Source organism: Ambystoma mexicanum, chromosome 3p (genome assembly GCF_040938575.1).
Source record: "Ambystoma mexicanum isolate Mex_15411 chromosome 3p, UKY_AmexF1_1, whole genome shotgun sequence".
NCBI lineage: Eukaryota > Metazoa > Chordata > Amphibia > Caudata > Ambystomatidae > Ambystoma > Ambystoma mexicanum.
In genome coordinates this window covers 484,063,184-484,078,166 of record NC_090925.1, presented here as the reverse complement: position 1 = coordinate 484,078,166, position 14,983 = coordinate 484,063,184, and positions in this window count along the sequence as shown.

Here is a 14,983-nt window from a genome sequence, read left to right as displayed (position 1 = left end):
TGGGGGTGCAGGGGGACATGAGTTGGGGGCCTGGTGGAGGGTGCCCTGCACTGCTGGGGGGTGGGGGTGCAGGGGGAAATGTGTGGGGGCCTGGTGGAGGGTGACCCACAGTGCTGGGGGGTGGGGGTGCAGGGGGACATGAGTTGGACATGAGTGGGGGCCTGCTGGCAGGTGCCCCACAGTGCTGGGGGGTGGGGGTACAGGGGGACATGAGTTGGGGGCCTGGTGGAGGGTGCCCCGCACTGCTGGGGGGTGGGTGTGCAGGGGAAATGAGTTGGACATGAGTGGGGGCCTGCTGGCAGGTGACCCACAGTGCTGGGGGGTGGGGGTGCAGGGGGACATGTGTGGGGGCCTGTTGGAGGGTGCCCCACAGTGCTGGGGGGTGGGGGTGCAGGGGGACATGAGTTGGGGTCCTGGTGGAGGGTGCCCTGCACTACTGGTGGGTGGGGGTAAATGGGGACATGAGTTGGACATGAGTGGGGGCCTGCAGGCAGGTGCCCCACAGTGATGGGGGGTGGGGGTGCAGAGGGACATGAGTTGGGGGCCTGGTGGAGGGTGCCCCACAGTGCTGGGGGGTGGGGGTGCAGGGGGACATGAGTTGGACATGAGTGGGGGCCTGCTGGCAGGTGCCCCACAGTGCTGGGTGGTGGGTGTGCAGGGGGACATGAGTTGGGGGCCTGGTGGAGGGTGCCCTGCACTGCTGGGGGTGGGGGTGCAGGGGGACATGAGTTGGGGGCCTGGTGGAGGGTGCCCTGCACTGCTGGGGGGTGGGGGTGCAGGGGGACATGAGTTGGACATGAGTGGGGGCCTGCTGGCAGGTGCCCCACAGTGCTGGGGGGTGGGGGTGCAGGGGGGCATGAGTTGGACATGAGTGGGGGCCTGCTGGCAGGTGCCCCACAGTGCTGGGGGGTGGGGGTGCAGGGGGACATGAGTTGGGGGCCTGGTGGAGGGTGCCCCGCACTGCTGGGGGTGGGGGTGCAGGGGGACATGAGTTGGACATGAGTGGGGGCCTGCTGGGAGGTGCCCCACAGTGCTGGGGGGTGGGGGTGCAGGGGGACATGTGTGGGGGCCTGGTGGAGGGTGCCCCACAGTGTTGGGGGGTGGGGGTGCAGGGGGACATGAGTTGGGGTCCTGGTGGAGGGTGCCCTGCACTGCTGGGGTGTGGGGGTGCAGGGGGACATGAGTTGGACATGAGTGGGGGCCTGCTGGCAGGTGCCCCACAGTGCTGGGGGGTGGGGGTGCAGGGGGACATGAGTTGGGGGCCTGGTGGAGGGTGCCCCACAGTGCTGGGGGGTGGGGGTGCAGGGGTACATGAGTTGGACATGAGTGGGGGCCTGCTGGCAGGTGCCCCATAGTGCTGGGGAATGGGGGTGCAGGGGGACATGAGTTGGGGGACTGGTGGAGGGTGCCCTGCACTCCTGGGGGTGGGGGTGCAGGGGGACATGTGTGGGGGCCTGGTGGAGGGTGCCCCACAGTGCTGGGGGGTGGGGGTGCTGGGGACATGAGTGGGGGTGCAGGGTAGTCCCCCTTGGTGTGGGCTGCCTGCAGGGGCCGTGGAGATTGTGGAGCGAACACCTGGGAGGACCCACATGGCCAATTCACGTGTAGTACTCCACGGAACCCCTGAAATACACGTACCCTGCTGATATCGCGTGTGAAACTTCCCACACACCCCAAAATACACGTACCCAGGACATTCGCGTGTGGAACTTCCAGCGCACCCCTGGAATACACGTACCCAGCTGAAATTGCATGTGAAACTTCCCGCGCACCCCTGAAATACACATACCCTGCTGAATTCGCGTGTGAAACTTCCCGCGCACCCCAGTAATACACGTACCACGCTCGCACAGGGCCAATCGTGTGTGAAACTTCCTGCGCACCCCTGAAATACACGCACCCAGCTGAATTTGCGTGTGAAACTTCCTGCGCACCCCAGTAATACACGTACCCTGCTGAATTCACGTGTGTAACTTTCAGCGCACCCCGAAATACACGTACCCAGGACATTCGCGTGTGGAACTTCCAGCGCACCCCTGATATACACGTACCCTGATGGAATCGTGTGTAGAACTTTCCGCGCACCCCTGAAATACACGTACCCTGCTGAATTCACGTGTGTAACTTCCCGCGCACCCCGAAATACACGTACCCAGGACATTCGCGTGTGGAACTTCCAGCGCACCCCTGATATACATGTACCCTGATGGAATCGCGTGTAGAACTTTCTGCGCACCCCTGAAATACACGTACCCTGCTGAATTCACGTGTGTAACTTCCCGCGCACCCCGAAATACACGTACCCAGGACATTCGCATGTGGAACTTCCAGCGCACCCCTGATATACACGTACCCATCTGAAATCGCGTGTGAAACTTCCCGTGCACCCCTGAAATACACGTACCCTGCTGAATTCACTTGTGTAACTTCCCGCGCACCCCGAAATGCACGTACCCAGGACATTCGCGCGTGGAACTTCCAGCGCACCCCTGATATACACGTACCCAGCTGAAATCGCGTTTGAAACTTCCCGCGCACCCCTGAAATACACGTACCCTGCTGAATTCGTGTGTGAAACTTCCCGCGCACCCCTGATGTACACGTACCCTGATGGAATCGCGTGTGGAACTTCCCGCGCACCCCTGAAATACACGTACCCAGCTGAAATAACGTGAGGAACTTCCCGCGCACCCCTTTGATACATGTACACCGCTTGCTGTGCTGCTACAGGGTTAGTGCAGCCCTTTGCGCTGGATTGGGGATTTTGATGGCTTTTCCCTGTGCAAGGGGCGTTCTTGGGGGCGTAACTGGCGCTGCTGCAGGGTCGCTGCGCCACTGTGCGCCACGGCTGGTTTTGGTGGCTGGAATCCATGAATACGCTGTGCGCGGAAATGTATTTTGGCGCACGCGGCTGGCGCAGGGATTCGCACGCGCACACTGTGCGCCAGCCGCGTGCGCCACTTGTGCACTGAATTCTATGAATTACCCCCTTTGAGTTTATCATTATTTGTTGAAGGTGGTTTTGGTGGGAAATGTATCCTTTTTTTTCCGGGGCATGCACCCCCACTCTTGAAAGTATCCAGCAACACTGGGTACTACCCTGATAGTAATGGTTTGTAATATACCACCAAAACATACACCCAGATGGCAGGTGTTTTCATGTGTTTACGTAGTTGAATCTTCTCTATGGAGACAGCCAGCATCGAAAACGGTGGGAAACCACTTATGTTCTTACACCTTATTACCAATAGGTGCCCAGTACTGTGTTTCTGCTCTAGCTGTTTGGTGGTGGTTGCCAGGGTCCCATGCATGGGTTTCGCAGTCTTGGTGATAGGTTTGAAGGATGCAAGGTGTAGGACCTGTGCTGTGTGTGTTTGGGAGGCTGGATGTGGGCTTGGGTGTTTATACTCTGGTTCTTGGCAGTGCTTTATTTATTTAAATGTTTTACTTTTTGGGATTTGTACTACTTACTGTGAATCTATCAATCATACAATGGCATTACTGTTGAAAGAACGTTTATAGCCAGGTGCCAGTCTTTCTTCAATGAAAAGTCAAGCACCCCATCACAATGAAACATAACCGTATCACGGCCAGGCACATCCACCCACCTTCACACTTCTCAATATATACTCCTTGATTGCACACACTGAAAATATGCATTGCCACCTCAAGCCCAATGCAACGTAGACACACGCACAATTCTGTCCATCAATTAAATCATTTGACCCTTTTGACTCTCCCACCTCATTCAGAATGTAGCCACTGCACCTATTCCCTCACCTGATAACTATGCGTTGCTTCTAGCTACCTAGCGACTCCCTACACACCTTCTGTGCTGAATAGAAATGCACAAGCTCATTTTCCAAATCCTCTCTTCATGTCTCCCATGACTGACTATGGTCTTCAAAAGGTTATTCAACTACACTGCCCCTCTTGATCATACCAATGACATATTACAGGATGCAATACAATATATATGGTTGTAAAACACAATATTGCAGACATACAGAGAAATAGAAAGTCAGACATATAGACAGAGGGTTTGGGCTACTTCTTTAGGTCGGTAAATAGTATATCGAGCTACAGAGTTGGAGAAAAATGTTGATAGATCACCAGACAAATGTATACAGATACAAACGTTTTCATCAAGAGTAATGCATAGACAAAGCCTCAGGCAGAGGGATACACTTTGAGATCGATGTATACAGACCAATAGATAGAGGCATATATAATGATGCATACATGCAGAAGAAAAAATCTAGATGGCTAGAGAGTGATCAACCTATACATTGATACATATGAAAAACAAATAAATATGCGTATGTCCTTTGGGATAAATATACATTGACTGATGGAGAGAGACCTAAGATACATATACAACTGTGAATATCAATAGAGATGTACACAGATAAAATGATGGAGCATGTTGTGACTGTTCTTATAGAGACATGCAAACACAGATCAACAAGGACAGACACAGAGAGGTGGATACAGCGAGATATACACATTCATGGGTATTGATGGAGAAAAAGAGGTGGGTGGATATACAGAGATGGACACATATGGATTGAGATCACTATATAAAAAAAGTAGAAGTTATTTTTTACATAGACACATTGACGATTAGAACAAATTAAGATACCACTTCAATGCCTTCAACGCTTTGCAATGTGACCGAGAGGTAATCTGCATCATAATTCACCATCAAGTGCCTGTTTTTGCATGATAAAGCCATATATCATCAGCCTATTTGCTCTGCATTGTGCAGGGCCAGACCATGATGCATGATTACTATCAACCACACAACTAATTCTTCTTTTCCTGTCAGTGCATATCCTGACTGCAAGATAAATCCTAATGTGATCATGACGTATGGTATATTAAATATAGTTGTTGGGAAGGTTAGGGATATAGGATTTTCAGTCTTATGCCTCTGCAAAATGTCATCTTCAACACTATTATAATGAATATCCCCCATTTAAAACCATTCAAAGCCATCCCGTGGGTATGTGGTGCACAATTGAAATATTAATCATTATATATTCAAATGTAGGTAAAAGAATCTTAGTGTGTTTTATTAACATTTATTTAGAAACCCCCCCCCAAAAAATGTATAGTTACATCTGTCACCTGTCCGACTATTATGATTCAATTTTGGAAGTGCTGTCCTTTCCATCTATGTGTCATTTCTGATTTTCAACAATTTAGAATGACCCATTGCTATAGAAAAATATTAAATAACCATATGTATATAGAAATTTAACAATATAAATACTTTTTAATTAATTAGCAAAAATTTCAGTAATACATATCGAATAACATTTAAGAAACATTAACTAAATCACAAAAAATCTAAAATATTTAAAGATCACATTTTTTACATTTTTTTTTCCAATACATTTTCAAAACATAAAATAGGCTTGACTAATAGCAGGGAGCAAGAACTTTCTCTGACATTTGTAGTGTGCTTTTTTAGCAAGGAACTCAAGTCCTACAAATTTACAGAAACTTGAAATCTTACTGAATGTTGATCCATTGAACAACAGAGCAGAAGAACAAAATACATTTCCTGTAGGCACTTTCCAAGAATGGGTGTCGCAGACCAAGAACATGTGTTATGTTGTTGGACACAGCTAACCTTGATCTTCAGGTTGGTGCTTTTGACAACTAGGGTAAAGTTCACCAATGGCTCCCCACAAATTCTTCTACGTATCCTATGGTAACATATATCATTTGTATAATCTGTAGCAGGCAGCTGTCAAATACAAGGTATTTTGGCTCACTTAATAGCCAATCGTCCAGCAGTACAGTGGTCTGTGATTCTGTGGTAGTGGATTAGTCCTCTGTACTAGGAATGGTGAAGTCAGGGTCACGGACATATTCATCAATCAATTCAGAAGATGCTTCAGTAATTTCAATTTGTGTTGTTTCTGGATTTTCAGAATGTATTGGGGAAACAGGGAAAGTTATGTCTTTCTTTGATTTAAATTGTTTCACGGGGTGGGATTGTGTGAGAGGATCTCGAAGTAATGACAAAACATCTTCTGTGTTGCCTGTCACTTCTTGTGAATGTTGCGTGATATAACAATGATCCATTGTTACTTTTCATTGTTCGCTGGTGATATTCAGTTCAAATAATTCCGGCATCTGCACATTGGCATCCCAACTCTGAACTTTGGGACAAGCATTCTCAACCTCAAACATTAGTTGCTCCCAAATAACATTGGTTTGACATGCAACATCATTTGTTAGTTGTGTCCTTCACATTTAGTGAACATATGCCTATCAACATTACAATCTAATACCAAATAAACAACCAATTAAAAATAAACCTGAAAGGACTTTGTGGTATTTACCCTTGATTTTCGAGTATGCTTTGATACAGTCAATCATGAGTTGCTGATTTCATCACCCAACTGTAACAGAGCATTCACAAAATGTTGCAAACAACTGTAATACTCTTGCATTTACAAGAAACATAAATACAATTACAACAAGAGCATAATGTCAGTATGAACAGCACTTCCCACACAATCAAAGTGACATTATAGGTAGAATAGATGAGATATGATGACTATCAGTATTATTTGTACACCTGTGGTCCATGTGTCTCTTCCATCTCAACTGCTTCAGTACGAGACACATTGTACATAACAACACATCCAATAGAAATTGGAAACTAGTTAGACAATTTAATGTTAACTTCTTTGATCACAAACATTACATCTTCATAAGTGAACTTGAATGATTGTTAACTTTCCACCATAAATTATCCATAGAACACAGAAAAGGATAATCACTTGAATACACATTTTTCGTAAAAACGTAAAAGTGTTTTTATAAAAGATAAAGTCAAATATTCTAAGTAGATATGACAGTTTAACAATAATTGAATTTGAAATGTACCTGTTGAACTTCACTGATGTCACATGCAATTGGTGTCATATTTAGCTCTACACTGTAATCCTGCAAAAATAAAGAGAATACATATTTGATACTAAACAAATGTTGTATTATAATGTTGATTATCATGTATTGCACTTTACATGTCCAGCAAGAGTATATTAATACATGTAAAGACCATTTTGAGGATAAAAGATTCCATATAATTCTTCTACAATAATAGTTTTGGGATAGATTCATGGCAATGTTGGATGTACGAAGGTGAATAACACAACAAGAATGATGATGACATGCATTTCGATTTTTTGAAATTATTATTAATTGTAAAGCAATAATCATGTATGTTATAACTTGGAAACAAAATATTCATCACCAATCATTAATTTCCTTCAATAAAGTATTGTGGATCATACCTCATCCACCTGACTGTCTGCAATAGAAGAAGAGCATGTTGCTGAAGTAACTGCAACTCATGTATATTATTTTAGAATTAGGAAGAGATTATCTTAGAATTTAGGAAGAAAAGTATAGCAAAATAAATTAAGTTAAAAAGAGAATAGATACTGCAAAAAGATCCTACATTCTAACTATTATCAATAGGAAATATAATCAATAACAATTAGCAACTGGCTCAAAAGTTGAACTTGACCTTATACTTCTGAATTATAGTCACATTTAAATGTAGAATAGCAAATAAACTACTTGAAAGGGAAGTGGGCTTAATGTTCATTCCAGAATAGTTGTTGATGTTGAAGCTTGTTACTTTATTTAATTTATAAAATTCATTACAATTGACAATAGAAAAGATATATTAGTAATAAAAAATGTACAATTTTATGCACTATAAATCAGCTAACGCCATGTCAGTAGGGCTCACCATTTGGATATTTGAGGTGACTGTAATTTCCTCACAGCTAAAGGTCTGGACTTCCATCAGTGTGGTCTTCGTAATGACAGACATTGCAATCATCAACCAATTTTCAGGCACTGCTATTAATGATTTTAGAAAGGCTCACATTGCAGTGAACTTTTTGTGTATCCCAAAACTACAGATGTATTCAAGGGCAAAGTGTCAAATTTAAATACATTTCTAAATTGTATCATACTAGAAAAATTGTAAATAATATATCTATACCAATATTACACAAAAACCCAATCCTTTCATCTCTTTACCTATTGGCACAAAAGTTCAATAAATTGTGTGATAGTTTTTGCAATATATATATATATATATATATATATATATATATGTTTTACATGGCCTGCGGTAGTGGCCATGTAGTTATGGTTAAGTTGCTAAACCCATTGGAAGAGCACTTTTTGGGCAGTTTATAACTTCGCTCCCCCTGGACGAATCCTCAACAAACTTTGCATAACAAGTATATGGCACACTCTGAATCGTCTCACAAAGTTTGGTGAGGTCTGGTCAAGCGCGTGCAAAGTTATAGGGGGTCCAAACATTTTTTTTCCCATAGACATAATGGGAAAAAACTTTGCTCACGCCTACAGCCCAAACTGCTGGACGGATTTTCACCAAATATGTGGCAGGAGCAGCAACTTAGTCCCAAAAGAGTGCTTTTGTTAATTTGGTGTAAAGCAGTTTTTGGATGGCTTATAACATTTGCGCCACTCAATGAAACTGCATGTAATTTTGCAATTTTATTCTAGAACTAATCCTGAATGGTTTTGCAATGTTTTGTGGGATTCTGTCAAGAGGGGGCAAAATTAGAGGGGGGTCCCAAAATATTGCAAAGGCATATAAATGTGGTGTCATTTGACGAATCTGCACAATATTTGGCAGAACGATTTTGGATCTAGATATAAATGGTTTTCTAAAGTTTTGTCAGATTTTTTCAAGAGGGGGCGAAATTAGAGGGGGGGTCTCAACATTTTAGATGGCTTATAACTTTGTTGCTATTTGACGAATGTGGACAAAAGTTTTGTGAAAGATTATAGACCGAATCTTCAATGTTTGTGTAAACTGAATGGATTTTGTCAAGTGTGGGCTAAGTTTTATAACTATTGTATGTACATACATTTTGACACTTTAAAAAAAATAAAACACGGGTGGATTTCTAGCAAACTCGTGAGGAGCATTGGCAAGGCCATTAAAGCATGGTTTTGCAAATATGCCTGTGTTTTATTTTTTGACAAGTGTAATAATGTAGGTACAAAAAATAGTCATATACCTTTGGTGACTGAGGTATAGCCTGTGGCCGTGGGCAGTAGCTAGATTGTCTGGGTCATGGCATAAGGTCATGATGCAGACAATCTGGCTACTGGCCATTACCTCTAGGGACGAAAAATGGCGTTAAAGTGGCTATGTCTATCTGGGACCAGCTATGTGGTAAAGTTATTCGAAGGTAGGGTAGGCTTGAAAAGGAAAAAAAGTGCTTGTGGTAATATGTTCATAGGGTTTTGCAGGCTGCCATGGCAAGGGAAGAGGGGCTGTGTACGGAGCCCGCCTTCTCTTTCCATGTTGGCTGTCTTGGAGAAGGATTTACCTTCCTTGCTATAGGAGGTAAAATCTATGTTTTAGCACCCTGGGTTCCCGCTTTGGGAACTGTGTGGGAGCGAGTGGCCAATGGGCCCCTCTCTACCATCACTTCTCAGTACAAAACTTGGACCAAGTGCCTCTAGTGGTGGGTACGCCCCTCGCCCTTATGCGATACTAACTTTTGGTTATATTAGTGTAGATGGGACCACCGAGCAGGACACAGGGCATCCATTTTCTGTACCCCCTTTCGAATCCATCTTGGTACCTAGGCCTCACTGCGATAGTGCAAAATGCATCTCTCCCTTTTGCCTGCCGCTGTAGCTCGCAGCATGGCCCCCACCCTCGTCCCCTCTCCAACTGGAAAACTCTGCGGCTCCATTCTCACGCTGAGGCCGGAGCTGCTTGCAACAAATAATAAATGTAACACATCCCTTTTCCTCTGAGATCACTGTCCTGCATGTGAACCAACATGAGCCAAGCACATAGCTCGTCCATCTCCACAAAAGTATCCTTGCCCTCTTACCCTCGCCAGTTGAAACTTATTGCCGTTCTAACCCTGTGTCCTTGCAAGGCATCCCTTTCATGTGCCAGACTTCCAACCTCGCTATGAAGCCCACCCAACAGACCCCCCCAACTAACATCAGACCCTTGTGCAGTATATCGTGCCCAATACTAACAAGTGCCACATACCTGAGATTCTTGTGAGACTAACCCTATAGTTCAATGACAGTATTATAGTGGTCAAGGCCCTTAAACTTGTGATCTGTGTAACCCAAATGTGTAGATGGTGTAAACCTTTGAGTGATTTGTATAAGGACATGAGATACTACTAAGAGTCTTTTGATCAACTGTTATTTAGTGCATGCATTATTCAGAATGTATTTTCCTAGCTTAGATAGTGACCAACGTGTTTCACAGCGACCTGACCTTCACCCATCCGGAGCACAATGTCTGACGTCAATCCTCCCGTCCAACCCAGCAACCAACCCGGAGGAAGAGATGAAGCCCACACCTAAGTCACCACCACTGCTGACCAATCCTGGTCCAACGTAGCATCAAATGTCAAACTTGTAGAAATCCTATATAAGTGTGTTGTAACTTGTATGTGGTCAGAGCGCTCTCAGAGATTTACATAAACCTTCCTTGGAACTCTCGCAGCCTGCGCTTTTGTGCCTTATTCCCTGTCTAGGGAGTTTCTGTCTTATTTATTTTACACGTGTTAGACAGGGAGGGCACTAACATTTGGTGACCCCCTGCGATGTGATCGGAGAGGTGCCTCGAGGCCGGCGCCGAGCGGCGAGATCCAGGACGCCCCCAGCAAAACCATCACCTCCACGGTCGACCAGCCTGTGCGCACTACGAAGAAGGGTCAAGGGTTCCCGGTTGATGAATACCCGACTGAAAAACTGCTCGCCGAGGCGGGCCACGGCTTGGTTGGGGTGCGAGCCTGACTGGGGTCGGACTGCGAGCGGTGATCCTCGGGTCACCTGACTGAACATGTGAGTGCCGGTTGCGAAGGTTACGAATGAAAGGTAAGGGGGAAATAGGGGGGACAGGTGGTAACGGGTAGCAGGGAAAGAGTGGGGCCTGTGTGAGTGATGATGAGGCTTTTCTGATCTATCCTTTATATGGCCATTAGGTTTTGGTAAGAAGTGAAGAGAAAAAAGAGAAGTGGTATCCTAGCCCGAACGGGGTAGAAGGAGGCGCCGCGTAGCATTGTCTCGTCCAGTGCAGAATAAATAAGTGGAGTTACAGAGAAAATAGTACGAGTCTCGTATATTGGGTAGACTCGGAGTAGTTATTTAGAAAATTCTTTTTCTGGGTACGAAAAGATTCTTGGAGAAGAGTAAGAGGTGGAAGAGGTGGGGAGTGAATGATAGGAGTAGGTGAAATGGGAAAAGAAGTGGGAAAAATGGGCGCAACGGGGAAGAAAACACGCGCAGGCAGTGCATGTGCATGATAAGTGTTATATGTGCTTTCGTGTTCTGTCCATTTTTTGTCAAGGATATCCAAGTACTGTGGTTGATTTGTGGTTAAAGTGGCAAAATATGCAACAATGAACTGTTGAATTTGAACATGCAATAATTAAAGAGTTAACGATTGAAAGGGGGGATGATATATATATCTTGATACACATATATACATACAAATTACCAGTAAGTGGAAAAGTTTGTGATATATTATTCAACTGGTGAAGAAGTGATTGAGTGGAAAGGGAGGTTAAAAGGTAAGTACAGCCAGAGGGGGGGAAGGAAACATATTAACATGGGAGGAATAACACCACTAGCTCATATTTGTCAGCACCTTCCGTTATACAGTGAGAAAATACAAAAATATCATGATCAATGGTTGACGGAGATAAAAGGGGACAGTGTGACGCCAATATGGCCAGAGGGTGGGTCATTCGACAAGAGAGTATTGGATCTAGTATCTACACACTTGTTAGCAAGGTATAAGGGGAAACAACTGCAAAACAGAAGGGAAGTACTAGACCTATGGCGAATGTTTGAGGAAGTTGCACCTGCAGCAGAGGTAAACAAGGAGAAGGGGAATGAAACACAGAAAACACAGGAAGAGGTAAGTGGAACGCCAAAGGGTGAGTGTACAACTACTACAGCAGAAGGTGATACAACTAAAATATACCCTCTAATGTCCAGACCAGCAGTAGGATATAGTGAGCCCCTGTACATACCAGCCTGTCCAACTCCTACACCTACACCTACAACAGGAGTAGTTGCGACAGCACCCCCCCCTTATGATAAAGGAGGTTTGTATGGCCCAACAAGCGCACCCCCCATGAATTTAGCACATATCACTGGAGAATTAGACCGCCAGCTAGCGCGTGCACAGATAGAGATAACGCGGATACGAGCATTATGCGATAGGAGCCAGATGCTGCCAGGAGGAGGAGAGGTGCCACCATTATCTATAGCGGATCTAACACCAACATTAAGCACAGCAGGAGAAGTGAGCAAGAAATCTCAGAGCCAGCACGGTCAGTATCATCACAAGAAACACGCACACCACAAGGGCAAGAGAAGGAGTGGTGGTCGGGGGAGTTCCTATTCCATCTGAATGACAAGCCAGTGAGAATTATACGCCCACCTACCCCAGAAAGTGAGAGGGGAGAAGGATGTGAAGGGAACAATGAACAGGTGTCAGAAATAGAAGTAGTGTGGAGTGACTTAGACGAGTATGAAGAGGCAGCTGCCGAGACAGGGTCCCCACTGCCAAACCGCCGGTATCCAGACACACCATCGCCACCACTATGGCAGGGTAGGTTAAGACAGCGAGAGGGAAATATGATGGTAAGTAAGACAAAGAAAGGTGCGGTAAGCAAGATAGGGAAGAAGCACAAGTTGCAAATGCCATTGATACATAAAGGAGCAGGTAGGCGGCACTACATTACGTGGGCACAAATGGACAAAAACAACTTGCTGAAGGTCCTCCCCCCACTGTCGGGAGGGGCTGGAAAATGGATATACGCCTTTGAGAAAAACACAGCGGGAGGGCCGCTAGCAATAGGGGATGTGAAGAGCTTATTAGTGTCAGCAATAGGTGACCAAGCAGACACAGTATGGGAGTAACGATGAGTTGTGATCGCCACGATGGATCAGCGTTCAATAATGTTCGAGCACAAGTATGGGATGCATTGAGGCGCACGTTTCCTGATATTCCGGATTTACATTTAGTGATGCAGTGTACAAAGGAGGAGAACGAGGATCCTACGCAATTCATACTACGGGTGCAGGATTTATGGAGAAGTGAAACTGGCACGGCGTGGAACCAGTCCACCGCCTTGTTTTATTTTATCATCAAGAAGGGGCTCCCGAAGGAGGTGCAGAAGGTCTTGGACAAAATAGCTGGGATAGAAGCCAAGGGCTGGCCAGAAATACAGAGTATAATTGTGCACCACTGCAGGAGGATCAAAGAAAGAGAAAAGGAGATAGCACAAAAAAGGTTGGCAGACGAGGCGAAGCTGGTACAGAACAAATTAGTGAAGGTCGCCGCCGTCAACGCCAGCGCAACCACAGACCAAGAAAACGAGTGGGACGAAGGAGCAGGGAACAGACCAGCAACAATAGCAGCACTACAGGCTACAGGAGGGCCAGGACAGTGGAACAGAGAAGAGCAATACCGTGGACAACAGTAGCAAGACCGACCGGCAAGAGGAAGAGGTGGGTACCGCGGCCAGAGAGGGGGGTTTGAAGGTATGGGAAATAGGGGATTTGGCGGCCAAGGAATGAGAGGCGGACAACAAGGGTCATGCTGGAACTGTGGGAGATGGGGACACTATTCTAGAGATTGTAGAATGAGGCCTTCAGGGTATTTCCAGGGGCAACAGCCCATGGAGAACGAACAAGGTTGGGGATGTCCGCACCCAGGTAGCCCCTACGGGCTACCAATGGGAAGTGGGAGACAACAAGACTACTGCTATAGCGAACCTCAGGTACAGCAAGGACAGCAACCACCACCACAACAAATGGTAAGGCAAAATGTAGTGGGAAGCGCGACCAGTAATTGTTATGCAACGTCTGCAAATGGTGCACCTGCACCATACCGCGGCGTAACTGTGATCGGAGATAATGTCTTCTCCCTGCCAGGGCAAGAAAGACATTCAGATTAGGACAGCCCACAGGGAACACTTATGTGTCCAGTCCTATCTACCACCTTATGTGCAGAAGAGGAACCACTAGTGGGGGCAGAGATAGGAAATAAGCAGTTTATCTTTGTGTTAGACTCTGGAGCAGAGAAATCATGCCTTATGGAAGGCCGGTTTCCACTCTCAGGCAGGAATTTAGAAACGCAGGGGTTCTCTGGGGCTATTTTAAAAGTTCCTTACACTAAAGATCTTGATATAACAGTGGGGGGTAAAACCGTGCACGCACTCTTACTGTCCCACGAAGACGTTCCAATAAATCTGTTGGGTAGAGATTTGTTAAGTAAGTTGAATATGACGATCTCTTTTACAGAACGAGGAATAGTGTGCTCAACACCGGGAGTGTGCCCAGTATGAGCAATGTTGATGATCAGAACAGTGATGAATGAAGTTGTGGTGCGAGGGGTACCCATTGATATAAGCATGTTCATATATGGTATCAAGGTGTTGGCACGGGTGGTGTCAGAAATAACGAGAAAAGAATGGAGAACACCATCAGATTTCATATTCCACCCAATTGCACACACAGACATTGTACCAGGCACGATAATGTCCATAGACATTGAGGCTGTTCAAGTATCCATTAAACGCATTGTGGTCATAGGACTGGACGCGCATGGGTGCGAGTGGAGGACTGTGTTATGCATAGACCCAAATGTAATGCTACGAGACATAACAGATGAGGAATTGTTCACTGATGGTGAGGATGATGGAGAAATAATAATGGAAATAAGCATACCATGTGACATTATGGTCCAATACAGAGAGGTACACAACCCATTGATGGCTAGCATTAAAGCGCCACTGACTATATTTGAGGAAGACATGACAAAAGTAGCACCTGAAATTTGGACTACTGGGCCCCACGATGTAGGGCTGCTACATGAGGTGACAGCAATAAAAATAAAACTCAAACCAGGTGC